At 48.6% G+C, this 13745-nt stretch overlaps 1 protein-coding gene across 2 annotated transcripts in view; it reads right to left on the bottom strand.

The window, feature by feature from the left end:
- Window positions 1–6809, bottom strand: part of MBP (myelin basic protein) — a 213137-nt gene extending 206328 nt beyond the window's left edge. For both annotated transcript variants that reach the window (XM_077270068.1, XM_077270069.1), the window contains exon 1: window positions 6587–6809. The gene's annotated coding sequence lies outside the window, so the exon portion shown is untranslated. The remainder of the gene's footprint in view (window positions 1–6586) is intronic.
- Window positions 6810–13745: the final 6936 nt, after the last annotated feature.

Here is a 13745-nt window from a genome sequence, read left to right as displayed (position 1 = left end):
ATAGTCTTTTAGGACATTACAGGTTCCCTTTAATGAGGGCTATGCTTCCAGAAACGTTACTCCAGTCAGGGACTGAAGTAAAAACTGGAGTAACTTTTCATGACTCAGCCCATTTTGGCAGAGGTGGGCAGACCTTGTGTGAAAACACCAAAAGTTGCACAATTTTAATGTAAATTGCAAAGTATGCAAAAATGTTGTAACTTATTAAAAGTGTTTTACATCAGAATCAAGGCACAGTCCCTAAGTCATCAATGTGTCTGTGTCTTGCTGATTAGTCCAAGGCCAGTTCGAGGCAGGCTGTCCCGAAATCTGCTCACCTAGACTGACAGGTGTCTCCCTATAACTATATGACTGCAATAACGCAGCCAGTGTCTGATCCATGGAGCCTGTGATGTGGATAGCAGGAATCTCATGTCAGGTTCCCTTTATAAATGCTAAGAGAAGTTGTCTAGACATGTGACATTGATGATGGTGTCCATTGTGTTACATAGGACTGCAGGTTACATCTACTGCATTATCTGTATACAGTTATCAAAGGGTTATCTGTAGCGTTACATAGAACTGCAGGTGACATCTACTACATTATCTGTACTCAGTTATGACTGTGTTATCTGCAGTATTAAAAAAAAAAAAAAAAATAGAAGGGGGTTGGGGGGCACCTTTTTGTCTTGGGGCTTGTGCCCCCAATCTTTTCTGACCCTAGCAACACCCCTGCGTATTGCTAATAGTGGCAGACCACTTGGCCATTATGAGGCCCCTCAATACAGGGGCCACAGTGCCAGCACTGGCTCCAGGCCCCTCCGCCAGCTGTATCCGCATCCTGCTCATGTAATGTAACCTAAATGCTTCTGTGTGATGGTGCAATGTTAGCATTTGGGGCCCCACTTTAAACTTTTGCCCAGGGCCCCACTTTTTCTAATACTGGTCCTGGGAGGCAGCAGCTGGGTCAGTAGTTGAAGAGGGGAAAGATAAATGCAGGCACAAGATACCATATTTTTCCGATTATAAGAAGCACTTTTTTTTTTCACTCAAATTTGGGGGGAAAATGGGGAGGAGTCTTATAACGTGGATATACAGTACCCTACCAGCCACAGTGGAGCAGGGTCCCAGGGTCACTGCTGGGGGAGGCATCTCCCGAGATCTTGGTGCAGAGATCAACATCTGCGCATGCGCCGCCCCCGGGAGCCATTTTCACGGAGTCCACCGCATAGTAAACCATGTAAGTGCCCCCGCACTTTGTGGGCTTTCACAAAATGTCAGCTGATCCCCCGCACCACCGGCGCACATCTGAACCCCCCCTCATCCCAGTCTGCAGCAACGATCCACTCTTGCCTCCTCCAGCAGCGACTCTGGGACTCCGCTTCACCGCAGCCACCACCTCCGATAAGCAATAAGACACATAGATTATAAGAAACACCACCATTTTATTAAAAACAAGTTTTTTCCCCATTTTTCTCCTCAAAATTTGGGGTGCGTCTTATAATATGGTGCATCTTATAATCCGCAAAATACGGTAAATCATGTTTCTACATACAGCAGAGAAATGAATTAGCTGTGTAGAAAGGCAAAATGAGCAATTGTAAGTACACTGTCATATAATATGATTGCAATATATTAAGAGGATAAAAACTAATGCTAAAGGGAGGAGTGCTTCTTTAGCCCATTCCGGACCATTGGACATTCATACGTCCAGGTCACCTGGTACTTACCGAACTTGGATGTATGGATATATCATGGAGATTTTGCGCACACAGAGACTGTGCGAGCACGATCGTCACTGCATGTGAGCTGATTCTGACAGCTGACACCCGGCACTACAATGCTCCCAGCACTTCAAGCCCCTAAATACTGCTATCACTAGCGATTGCAGCATTTAGCAGGCATGCAGAGGGAGGGAGCCCCATCTGCACTCCGATCGGCGCCCCCGATGACAACATCCAGGTCACCAGGCACTGTGCATGATTTAACTAAGGCCGGAGTGACACTAGCGTATAGCATGAGAAAATAATCGTAGATCCAAGATGCTCCATAGTATAACATTGGGCCAAGTGCTATGCTATGTTTTATCACATAGCACTCGGCCGTTTTATACGGTAGTGTGACTCAGGCCTAACTTCTGCATGCAGCGCTGACAGTTCTAATGCATTGAAATGCTGGTGCATTAGAATGCATAAGAACTACGATCAGAATGCACATAGTGAAAGCCCCATAGAGGGATGTTAAAAAGAGAAAAAAAAGGCAGCTCAATCACTGGAAAAATAAAGTTATAGCTTTAGATTAGATTGAAGCCCCAACGTAAGTGCTCAGCATAGAGCGCCAGATAAAAGTGATCCCAAACATTATCTAAAATATTCCTAAAAAAGCTTCAAATTAATCCACAAAAAAGTAAGTCCCCTCTTAGATCCGTCATCTGTCAATGGTAATATAGGGGACTTCCAAGTTACTGGCAGTACTAAGGATCTGGAAAAGCAAAATGGCTCCTCGTCCCCTAAAAGAAATGCAGCAAATTCCGGGCTCCCAAATCTAAAATGTCCCCCTTCCTTCTGAGCCTCACAGTGTGCCTAAACCACTTTTAAAGTGAACATGTTTGCCATTTCTGTAGTGATAAGAGCCCACCTAATTTACTGTTGCATGTCTCGAGAAGCACGAGCTGGGCATAACGTACCGGTCACTACAATGTACTAGTCACTACAACAGCAGTTTGCAATTTTCACCCAGCAACATCCACTACTGCTTGCTTGTTTCTGGAAAACACACATGAAGTCAAAATAGTCACTACATCTGTAGATAAATTCCCAAAGGGGTAGAATTTCCAAAACCGGGTCACTTGAAAAGGAATTCTGCTCTTCTAGTACTTAGGGGCTCTGTATATGGAGTCCGCAAACTAGAACCAGAAAAATCAGCCACATATGGGGTTATTTCTACATTCAGCAGAAATTGTGGGACAGATTTTGGTGCCATTTTTACCCATTTCCCAGCGTGAAAATGTAAGATCTGGGGATAAAACTAAATTTTGGTGGTAAAAATCTAATTAATTTTTTCTTCACAGCCCAAGTGAATACAATTCTGTGACCCACCTGTGGTGTCAATATGATCACTGCATACCTAGATCAATTCATTGAGAGGTGTAATTTGTAAAATGGGGCCTCTAATGAAGGGGGGGGGTCTGCTGTTCTAGCACCTCAAGGGCTCTGTCAATGTGACATGGCACCTTCTAACCAGTCCAGCAAAATCTAAAATCCAATATGGCGCTTCTTCCCTTCTGAGCTTTGCACTGTGCCTCAAAAGTAGTTTTCAACCACATATGGGGTATCTGCGTATTCAGGAGAAATCACAAAACAAATTTTGAAGTCTATTATCTCATGTTACCTTGTAAAAATAAAAAATTGGGGACTAAATTAAAATGTGTGGGGGAAAAATTTGATTTTTTTTTTTTTTCACGGTTCAATTTTATCAACTTCTGAGAAGCACCTAGGGGTTCAAGATGCTCACCACACATCTACACGAGTTCCCTGAGAGCTCTAGTTTCCAAAGTGGTGTCACTTGTGAGGGGTTTCCACTGTTTAGGCATATCAGGGGCTCTCTAAATGCAACTTTGTGTCCGCTAATTATTCCAGCAAATTTTGCATTCAAAAAGTCAAATGGCACTCCTTCCCTTCCGATCCCTACCATGCAACCAAACAGAGGTTTTCCCCAACATATGGGGGTATTGACATGCTCAGAAGAAATTGCACAACAAATTTTGGGGTCCATTTTTTCCTGTTACCCTTGTGAAAATAAAAAAATTGTGTCGAAAGCAACATTTTTGTGAAAATGTATATTTTTTCGTTTCCCATTCCATAAATTCCCGTGTAGCACTTCTTTAATATGGTTTTGAACAACTAGAGAGGTGCAGTTTTTAGAATTGCATCACTTTTGTTTATCTTCTGCCATATTGACCCCTCAAAGTCACTCCAGATGGAATGTGGTCCCTAAAAAAAAATGGTTTTGTAAATTTTGTTGAAAAAAAAATTAGACTTAACTTTTAACCCTTATAACTTCCTAACAAAAAAAATTATGTTTCAAAAAATATGCTGATGTAAAGTAGACATGTGAGAAAGCTTATGCAATAAACTACTTTGTGCGATTATACTGTTATGGTTTTCTGGTGCCATGACCCACTGGGAGAGTCCCTGAGGTGCCAGAACAGCAGACCCCCATAAGTGACCCCATTTTACGATCTAAAACTCTCAATGAATTAATCTAGGTGTACAGTGGTCATATTGAAACCACAGGTGTGTCACAAAATTGTATACCATTTTGCAGTGAAGAAAAAATAATTACATTTATCATCACAAAAATGTTGTTTTAGCACCAGATTTTACACTTGGAAATGGGTAAAAATATGTAGCTGTAGAGTACTGATTAGCGAGACGGCGCTCCCCCGCGTGTGGGAGAGCGGGACGAGACGGCGCTCCCCCGCGTGTGGGAGAGCGGGACGAGACGGCGCTCCCCCGCGTGTGGGAGAGCGGGACGAGACGGCGCTCCCCCGCGTGTGGGAGAGCGGGACGAGACGGAACTCCCCCGCGTGTGGGAGAGCGGGACGAGACGGAACTCCCCCGCGTGTGGGAGAGCGGGACGAGACGGAACTCCCCCGCGTGTGGGAGAGCGGGACGAGACGGCGCTCCCCCGCGTGTGGGAGAGCGGGACGAGACGGCGCTCCCCCGCGTGTGGGAGAGCGGGACGAGATGGCGCTCCCCCACGTGTGGGAGAGCGGGACGAGACGGCGCTCCCCCACGTGTGGGAGAGCGGGACGAGACGGCGCTCCACCACGTGTGGGAGAGCGGGACGAGACGGCGCTCCACCACGTGTGGGAGAGCGGGACGAGACGGCGCTCCCCCATGTGTGGGAGAGTGGGCCGAGACGAAGCTGCCCCGCGTGTGGGAGAGCGGGCCGAGATGCTCCTGTGTGTGGGAGAGCGGGACGAGACGAAGCTGCCCCGCGTGTGGGAGAGCGGGCCGAGATGCTCCTGTGTGTGGAACAGCAAAGATAGAAAATTATTTGGTTGACGCCCATCTAATGTGTGGTGGATTTTAGCATTATCTGCAGGTGGAGAGTCAGGGTGCCACCACAAAGAGTAGGATGGTCCCCCTGAAATCAGTATGCTTTGCTGTCTTTGCCTTAATGTGTATGGCTTACTAAGGGAATGCTCCACGTGACGCATAAGCAGCGGCAATATGGAAAAATCTGCTGCATTGTGAATGAAATTTACTGAAATCTCCTAGAACTGCGTAAATTGATCGACACTGTAGATTTCATATCCACAGCATCTCATTTATGGAACAGCAGAATAAACACTTCTAAATGCAAGGGGTGAGATATACAGAAATATTGCTATACCCCTAAGAGATGGAACCAAGCTTTTAGGCTGGGGTCTCATCTAGCAGCCAGCATTGTGGGGCTGTCTGTGGAGTCGCCACTTTATAAACATACAAGGCTTTTCTGCTGTTTTCTTAGAAATTATTTGTACATGGCTTGTGACCCCGGCCTCAGCCTAATCTAATGTCAGCCTAACCCAAGCCCGCCAACACCATCCACCGACCAAGGCAGGGAGCTAGGCTCACTGATCAGGCGTAGTGATGAGCGAGCGAGCTCCTGTGCCCACCGAGTGGCTTGGGACGTTCGCTTATCACTATCAGGTGGAACTACAGTGAATGGCATTTGTACTGCCTGCCTCATGTATCAAGCTCCTGCCAGGTTTCCAGAAATATAGTTATTCTATGTGTTACACAATATGTCGGCGGGGCGACGAATTACACAGACTTTGCACCACTTTATCACTCTGCAGAGTGGCGGAGGACTTACACCGGGTGAGTTTGGTAGCTGCGCCTTCTCCACTGGGTGACATGGCGCATGCCAGCAAACGTCTGATGTGACAGCGCCGTGCCTCCGGCTAATGCCATATAACGTGCAGACCCGGCCCCACGCAGCGTGTCGCTTAACACCTTCCATTCCACAGCAGATGTTAATGTGGAAAAAGAAGACACAGAAGCAGAAGACTTGGCTGCAGCTTCCTGGGCGGAGGAAACACATAACTTGGTTGTTTAATTCTGCTTTTTTTTTTTTTTTTAACCCAGTAGCACTAACCAGTAACCACGCCAGAATGTCAAGGCGGAAGCCTCAGCAACAGCCTGGCCCCACATGCCCGACACACGGGGTACAGCAGCAAGTGACACCCTGCGAGCAGATGCTGCCTGCACAGAGCCAGCACTGCGGGGGTTAACGCCACTGCTGACTGCACAGAGCCAGCTCCCAGCACGGCGGGGGTTAATGCCACTGCTGACTGCACAGAGCCAGCTCCCAGCACGGCGGGGGTTAATGCCACTGCTGACTGCAGCGCATGCACCATGTCATAGGGCTCCATGCTGCCTGCGTCAGCGACATAGGACTGGAGGGCTCTAGCCATATAACGCACAGGATGAGCACGGCTGTCTCCATACCATATGCCGCCCACCTATCCCTGCACTGTGGGGTCCAGGTACATAGTGCAGCCAGCCTGACGTGCCCACCTGACAGCCACCACCCCCACACATACAGATGCACCCACCGTGTGTACATATAGGCGCCTCCTGGGGTCCAGCTCTGCAGGGAGGGGTAGAGGTCACAGCAGATAACAGGTTAAGGAAATTCTCCAGCTGCCAGGTGATCAAATGTTCCTGCCCGGATCCGCCTCCGCCCCCAGCACCGGCTGCTCCTCCTCCAGATGTGCGCCCAGGTTAGAGCAGGCTCCTTCCTGCACAGGAGAGGTGCAGCTTTCCTTCCGTCTCAGCGTCTGGGGATTAGAAGCGCCATCTGCTGGAGCTGCTCGGAACTGGCGCTGTCCTGCAGGGAAAGTCTGCGCACAGCAATTTCCATCAATAGGGTTACATAAGTCACATCCTCGCCCTCCCTGAGGTGATCGGTCAGAGAGTTACTGTGCCAGCCACAGGGTGATGTCTGCTAATAATGGGGCATCCATATCCCAGCCACAGGGTGATGTCTGCTAATAATGGGGCATACATATCCCAACCACAGGGTGATGTCTGCTAATAATGGGGCATCCATATCCCAACCACAGGGTGATGTCTGCTAATAATGGGGCATACATATCCCAACCACAGGGTGATATCTGCTAATAATGGGGCATCCATATCCCAGCCACAGGGTGATGTCTGCTCATAATGGGGCATACATATCCCAGCCACAGGGTGATGTCTGCTAATAATGGGGCATCCATATCCCAGCCACAGGGTGATGTCTGCTAATAATGGGGCATACATATCCCAACCACAGGGTGATGTCTGCTAATAATGGGGCATCCATATCCCAACCACAGGGTGATGTCTGCTAATAATGGGGCATCCATATCCCAACCACAGGGTGATGTCTGCTAATAATGGGGCATACATATCCCAACCACAGGGTGATGTCTGCTAATAATGGGGCATACATATCCCATCCACAGGGTGACGTCTGCTAATAATGGGGCATCCATATCCCAGCCACAGGGTGACGTCTGCTAATAATGGGGCATCCATATCCCAACCACAGGGTGATGTCTGCTAATAATGGGGCATCCATATCCCAACCACAGGGTGATGTCTGCTAATAATGGGGCATACATATCCCAACCACAGGGTGATGTCTGCTAATAATGGGGCATACATATCCCATCCACAGGGTGACGTCTGCTAATAATGGGGCATCCATATCCCAGCCACAGGGTGACGTCTGCTAATAATGGGGCATCCATATCCCAACCACAGGGTGATGTCTGCTAATAATGGGGCATCCATATCCCAGCCACAGGGTGACGTCTGCTAATAATGGGGCATACATATCCCAACCACAGGGTGATGTCTGCTAATAATGGGGCATACATATCCCAACCACAGGGTGATGTCTGCTAATAATGGGGCATACATATCCCAACCACAGGGTGATGTCTGCTAATAATGGGGCATACATATCCCAGCCACAGGGTGACGTCTGCTAATAATGGGGCATACATATCCCAACCACAGGGTGATGTCTGCTAATAATGGGGCATACATATCCCAGCCACAGGGTGACGTCTGCTAATACTGGGGCATCCATATCCCAGCCACAGGGTGATGTCTGCTAATAATGGGCCATACATATCCCAGCCACAGTGTGATGTCTGCTAATAATGGGGCATACATATCCCAGCCACAGGGTGATGTCTGCTAATAATGGGGCATCCATATCCCAGCCACAGGGTGACGTCTGCTAATAATGGGGCATCCATATCCCAGCCACAGGGTGACGTCTGCTAATAATGGGGCATCCATATCCCAGCCACAGGGTGACGTCTGCTAATAATGGGGCATCCATATCCCAGCCACAGTGTGATGTCTGCTAATAATGGGGCATACATATCCCAGCCACAGGGTGACGTCTGCTAATACTGGGGCATACATATCCCAGCCACAGGGTGACGTCTGCTAATAATGGGGCATACATATCCCAGCCACAGGGTGATGTCTGCTAATACTGGGGCATACATATCCCATCCACAGGGTGATGTCTGCTAATAATGGGGCATACATATCCCAGCCACAGGGTGACGTCTGCTAATACTGGGGCATACATATCCCAGCCACAGGGTGACGTCTGCTAATAATGGGGCATACATATCCCAGCCACAGGGTGACGTCTGCTAATACTGGGGCATACATATCCCAGCCACAGGGTGACGTCTGCTAATAATGGGGCATACATATCCCATCCACAGGGTGATGTCTGCTAATAATGGGGCATACATATCCCAGCCACAGGGTGACGTCTGCTAATAATGGGGCATACATATCCCAACCACAGGGTGACGTCTGCTAATAATGGGGCATCCATATTCCAACCACAGGGTGACGTCTGCTAATAATGGGGCATACATATCCCAGCCACAGGGTGAGGTCTGCTAATAATGGGGCATACATATCCCAGCCACAGGGTGACGTCTGCTAATACTGGGGCATACATATCCCATCCACAGGGTGATGTCTGCTAATAATGGGGCATACATATCCCAGCCACAGGGTGACGTCTGCTAATACTGGGGCATACATATCCCAGCCACAGGGTGACGTCTGCTAATAATGGGGCATACATATCCCAGCCACAGGGTGACGTCTGCTAATACTGGGGCATACATATCCCAGCCACAGGGTGACGTCTGCTAATAATGGGGCATACATATCCCATCCACAGGGTGATGTCTGCTAATAATGGGGCATACATATCCCAGCCACAGGGTGACGTCTGCTAATAATGGGGCATACATATCCCAACCACAGGGTGACGTCTGCTAATAATGGGGCATCCATATTCCAACCACAGGGTGACGTCTGCTAATAATGGGGCATACATATCCCAGCCACAGGGTGAGGTCTGCTAATAATGGGGCATACATATCCCAACCACAGGGTGACGTCTGCTAATAATGGGGCATCCATATTCCAACCACAGGGTGACGTCTGCTAATAATGGGGCATCCATATCCCAGCCACAGGGTGATGTCTGCTAATAATGGGGCATCCATATCCCATCCACAGGGTGATGTCTGCTAATAATGGGGCATCCATATCCCAGCCACAGGGTGATGTCTGCTAATAATGGGGCATACATATCCCAACCACAGAGTGACGTCTGCTAATAATGGGGCATCCATATCCCAGCCACAGAGTGATATCTGCTAATAATGGGGCATACATATCCCAACCACAGGGTGACGTCTGCTAATAATGGGGCATCCATATTCCAACCACAGGGTGACGTCTGCTAATAATGGGGCATCCATATCCCAGCCACAGGGTGATGTCTGCTAATAATGGGGCATCCATATCCCAGCCACAGGGTGATGTCTGCTAATAATGGGGCATACATATCCCAACCACAGAGTGACGTCTGCTAATAATGGGGCATCCATATCCCAGTCACAGAGTGATATCTGCTAATAATGGGGCATACATATCCCAGCCACAGAGTGATGTCTGCTAATAATGGGGCATCCATATCCCAACCACAGGGTGATGTCTGCTAATAATGGGGCATACACATCCCAACCACAGGGTGACGTCTGCTAATAATGGGGCATACATATCTCAGCCACAGGGTGATGTCTGCTAATAATGGGGCATACATATCCCAGCCACAGGGTGATGTCTGCTAATAATGGGGCATACATATCCCAGCCACAGGGTGATGTCTGCTAATAATGGGGCATCCATATCCCATCCACAGGGTGATGTCTGCTAATAATGGGGCATACATATCCCAGCCACAGGGTGCTGTCTGCTAATAATGGGGCATACATATCCCAGCCACAGGGTGATGTCTGCTAATAATGGGGCATCCATATCCCATCCACAGGGTGATGTCTGCTAATAATGGGGCATACATATCCCAGCCACAGGGTGCTGTCTGCTAATAATGGGGCATACATATCCCAGCCACAGTGTGATGTCTGCTAATAATGGGGCAGCATACATATCCCAACCACAGGGTGACGTCTGCTAATGGGGCATCCATATCCCAGCCACAGGGTGCTGTCTGCTAATAATGGGGCATACATATCCCAACCACAGGGTGACGTCTGCTAATAATGGGACATACATATCCCAGCCACAGGGTGATGTCTGCTAATAATGGGGCATACATATCCCAGCCACAGGGTGACGTCTGCTAATAATGGGGCATCCATATCCCAGCCACAGGGTGACGTCTGCTCATAATGGGGCATACATATCCCAACCACAGGGTGACGTCTGCTAATAATGGGGCATCCATATACCAGCCACAGGGTGCTGTCTGCTAATAATGGGGCATACGTATCCCAGCCACAGTGTGATGTCTGCTAATAATGGGGCATACATATTCCAACCACAGGGTGACGTCTGCTAATAATGGGGCATCCATATCCCAGCCACAGGGTGCTGTCTGCTAATAATGGGGCATACATATCCCAGCCACAGTGTGATGTCTGCTAATAATGGGGCATACATATTCCAACCACAGGGTGATGTCTGCTAATAATGGGGCATACATATCCCAACCACAGGGTGACGTCTGCTAATAATGGGGCATACATATACCAACCACAGGGTGACGTCTGCTAATAATGGGGCATACATATCCCAACCACAGGGTGACGTCTGCTAATAATGGGGCATCCATATCCCAGCCACAGGGTGATGTCTGCTAATAATGGGGCATACATATCCCAACCACAGGGTGATGTCTGCTAATAATGGGGCATCCATATCCCAGCCACAGGGTGATGTCTGCTAATAATGGGGCATCCATATCCCAGCCACAGGGTGCTGTCTGCTCATAATGGGGCATACATATCCCAGCCACATGGTGATGTCTGCTAATAATGGGGCATACATATCCCAGCCACAGGGTGACGTCTGCTAATAATGGGGAATACATATCCCAACCACAGGGTGACGTCTGCTAATAATGGGGCATCCATATCCCAGCCACAGGGTGCTGTCTGCTCATAATGGGGCATACATATCCCAGCCACAGTGTGACGTCTGGTAATAATGGGGCATACATATCTCAGCCACAGGGTGATGTCTGCTAATAATGGGGCATACATATCCCAGCCACAGGGTGATGTCTGCTAATAATGGGGCATACATATCCCAGCCACAGGGTGATGTCTGCTAATAATGGGGCATACATATCCCAGCCACAGGGTGATGTCTGCTAATAATGGGGCATACATATCCCAACCACAGGGTGATGTCTGCTAATAATGGGGCATCCATATCCCATCCACAGGGTGATGTCTGCTAATAATGGGGCATCCATATCCCATCCACAGGGTGACGTCTGCTAATAATGGGGCATACATATCCCAGCCACAGTGTGATGTCTGCTAATAATGGGGCATACATATCCCAACCACAGGGTGACATCTGCTAATAATGGGGCATCCATATCCCAACCACAGGGTGATGTCTGCTAATAATGGGGCATACATATCCCAACCACAGGGTGATGTCTGCTAATAATGGGGCATACATATCCCAACCACAGGGTGATGTCTGCTAATAATGGGGCATACATATCCCAACCACAGGGTGATGTCTGCTAATAATGGGGCATACATATCCCATCCACAGGGTGATGTCTGCTAATAATGGGGCATACATATCCCATCCACAGGGTGACGTCTGCTAATAATGGGGCATACATATCCCAACCACAGGGTGACGTCTGCTAATAATGGGGCATACATATCTCAGCCACAGGGTGATGTCTGCTAATAATGGGGCATACATATCTCAGCCACAGGGTGATGTCTGCTAATAATGGGGCATACATATCCCAGCCACAGGGTGATGTCTGCTAATAATGGGGCATACATATCCCAGCCACAGGGTGATGTCTGCTAATAATGGGGCATCCATATCCCATCCACAGGGTGATGTCTGCTAATAATGGGGCATACATATCCCAGCCACAGGGTGACGTCTGCTAATAATGGGGCATCCATATCCCAGCCACAGGGTGCTGTCTGCTAATAATGGGGCATACATATCCCAGCCACAGTGTGATGTCTGCTAATAATGGGGCATACATATCCCAACCACAAGGTGACGTCTGCTAATGGGGCATCCATATCCCAGCCACAGGGTGCTGTCTGCTAATAATGGGGCATACATATCCCAACCACAGGGTGACATCTGCTAATAATGGGACATACATATCCCAGCCACAGGGTGATGTCTGCTAATAATGGGGCATACATATCCCAGCCACAGAGTGATATCTGCTAATAATGGGGCATACATATCCCAACCACAGGGTGATGTCTGCTAATAATGGGGCATCCATATCCCAGCCACAGGGTGACGTCTGCTAATAATGGGGCATCCATATCCCAGCCACAGGGTGCTGTCTGCTCATAATGGGGCATACATATCCCAACCACAGGGTGACGTCTGCTAATAATGGGGCATCCATTTACCAGCCACAGGGTGCTGTCTGCTAATAATGGGGCATACGTATCCCAGCCACAGTGTGATGTCTGCTAATAATGGGGCATACATATTCCAACCACAGGGTGACGTCTGCTAATAATGGGGCATCCATATCCCAGCCACAGGGTGCTGTCTGCTCATAATGGGGCATACATATCCCAGCCACAGTGTGATGTCTGCTAATAATGGGGCATACATATTCCAACCACAGGGTGATGTCTGCTAATAATGGGGCATACATATCCCAACCACAGGGTGACGTCTGCTAATAATGGGGCATACATATCCCAACCACAGGGTGACGTCTGCTAATAATGGGGCATACATATCTCAGCCACAGGGTGATGTCTGCTAATAATGGGGCATACTGTTATGACCCCAATGGCGAGGGTCTCAGAGGTACGTGGAAGTCTGCAGAATACAAAAATCCAGCTCATAGGGCAGTGGTAACTGGGTTGACCATATATCTACTCCTAACGCCAACACTAGAAGTAGCCGGGGATCATTCCTACGTTGATTCTAGATGACACGCTCCAGCCGGAGAATCTAGCTACCCCTAGTAGAGGAAAACAAAAGACCTTTCTTGCCTCCAGAGAAGGGGACCCCAAAGCTGGATAGAAGCCCCCCACAAATAATAACGGTGAGGTAAGAGGAAATGACAAACACAGAAATGAACCAGGTTTAGCACAGAGAGGCCCGCTTACTGATAGCAGA

Source organism: Ranitomeya variabilis, chromosome 6 (assembly GCF_051348905.1).
Source record: "Ranitomeya variabilis isolate aRanVar5 chromosome 6, aRanVar5.hap1, whole genome shotgun sequence".
NCBI lineage: Eukaryota > Metazoa > Chordata > Amphibia > Anura > Dendrobatidae > Ranitomeya > Ranitomeya variabilis.
The sequence above is the reverse complement of the archived record's forward strand: the minus strand, read 5'-3'. Positions and strand labels throughout refer to the sequence as shown.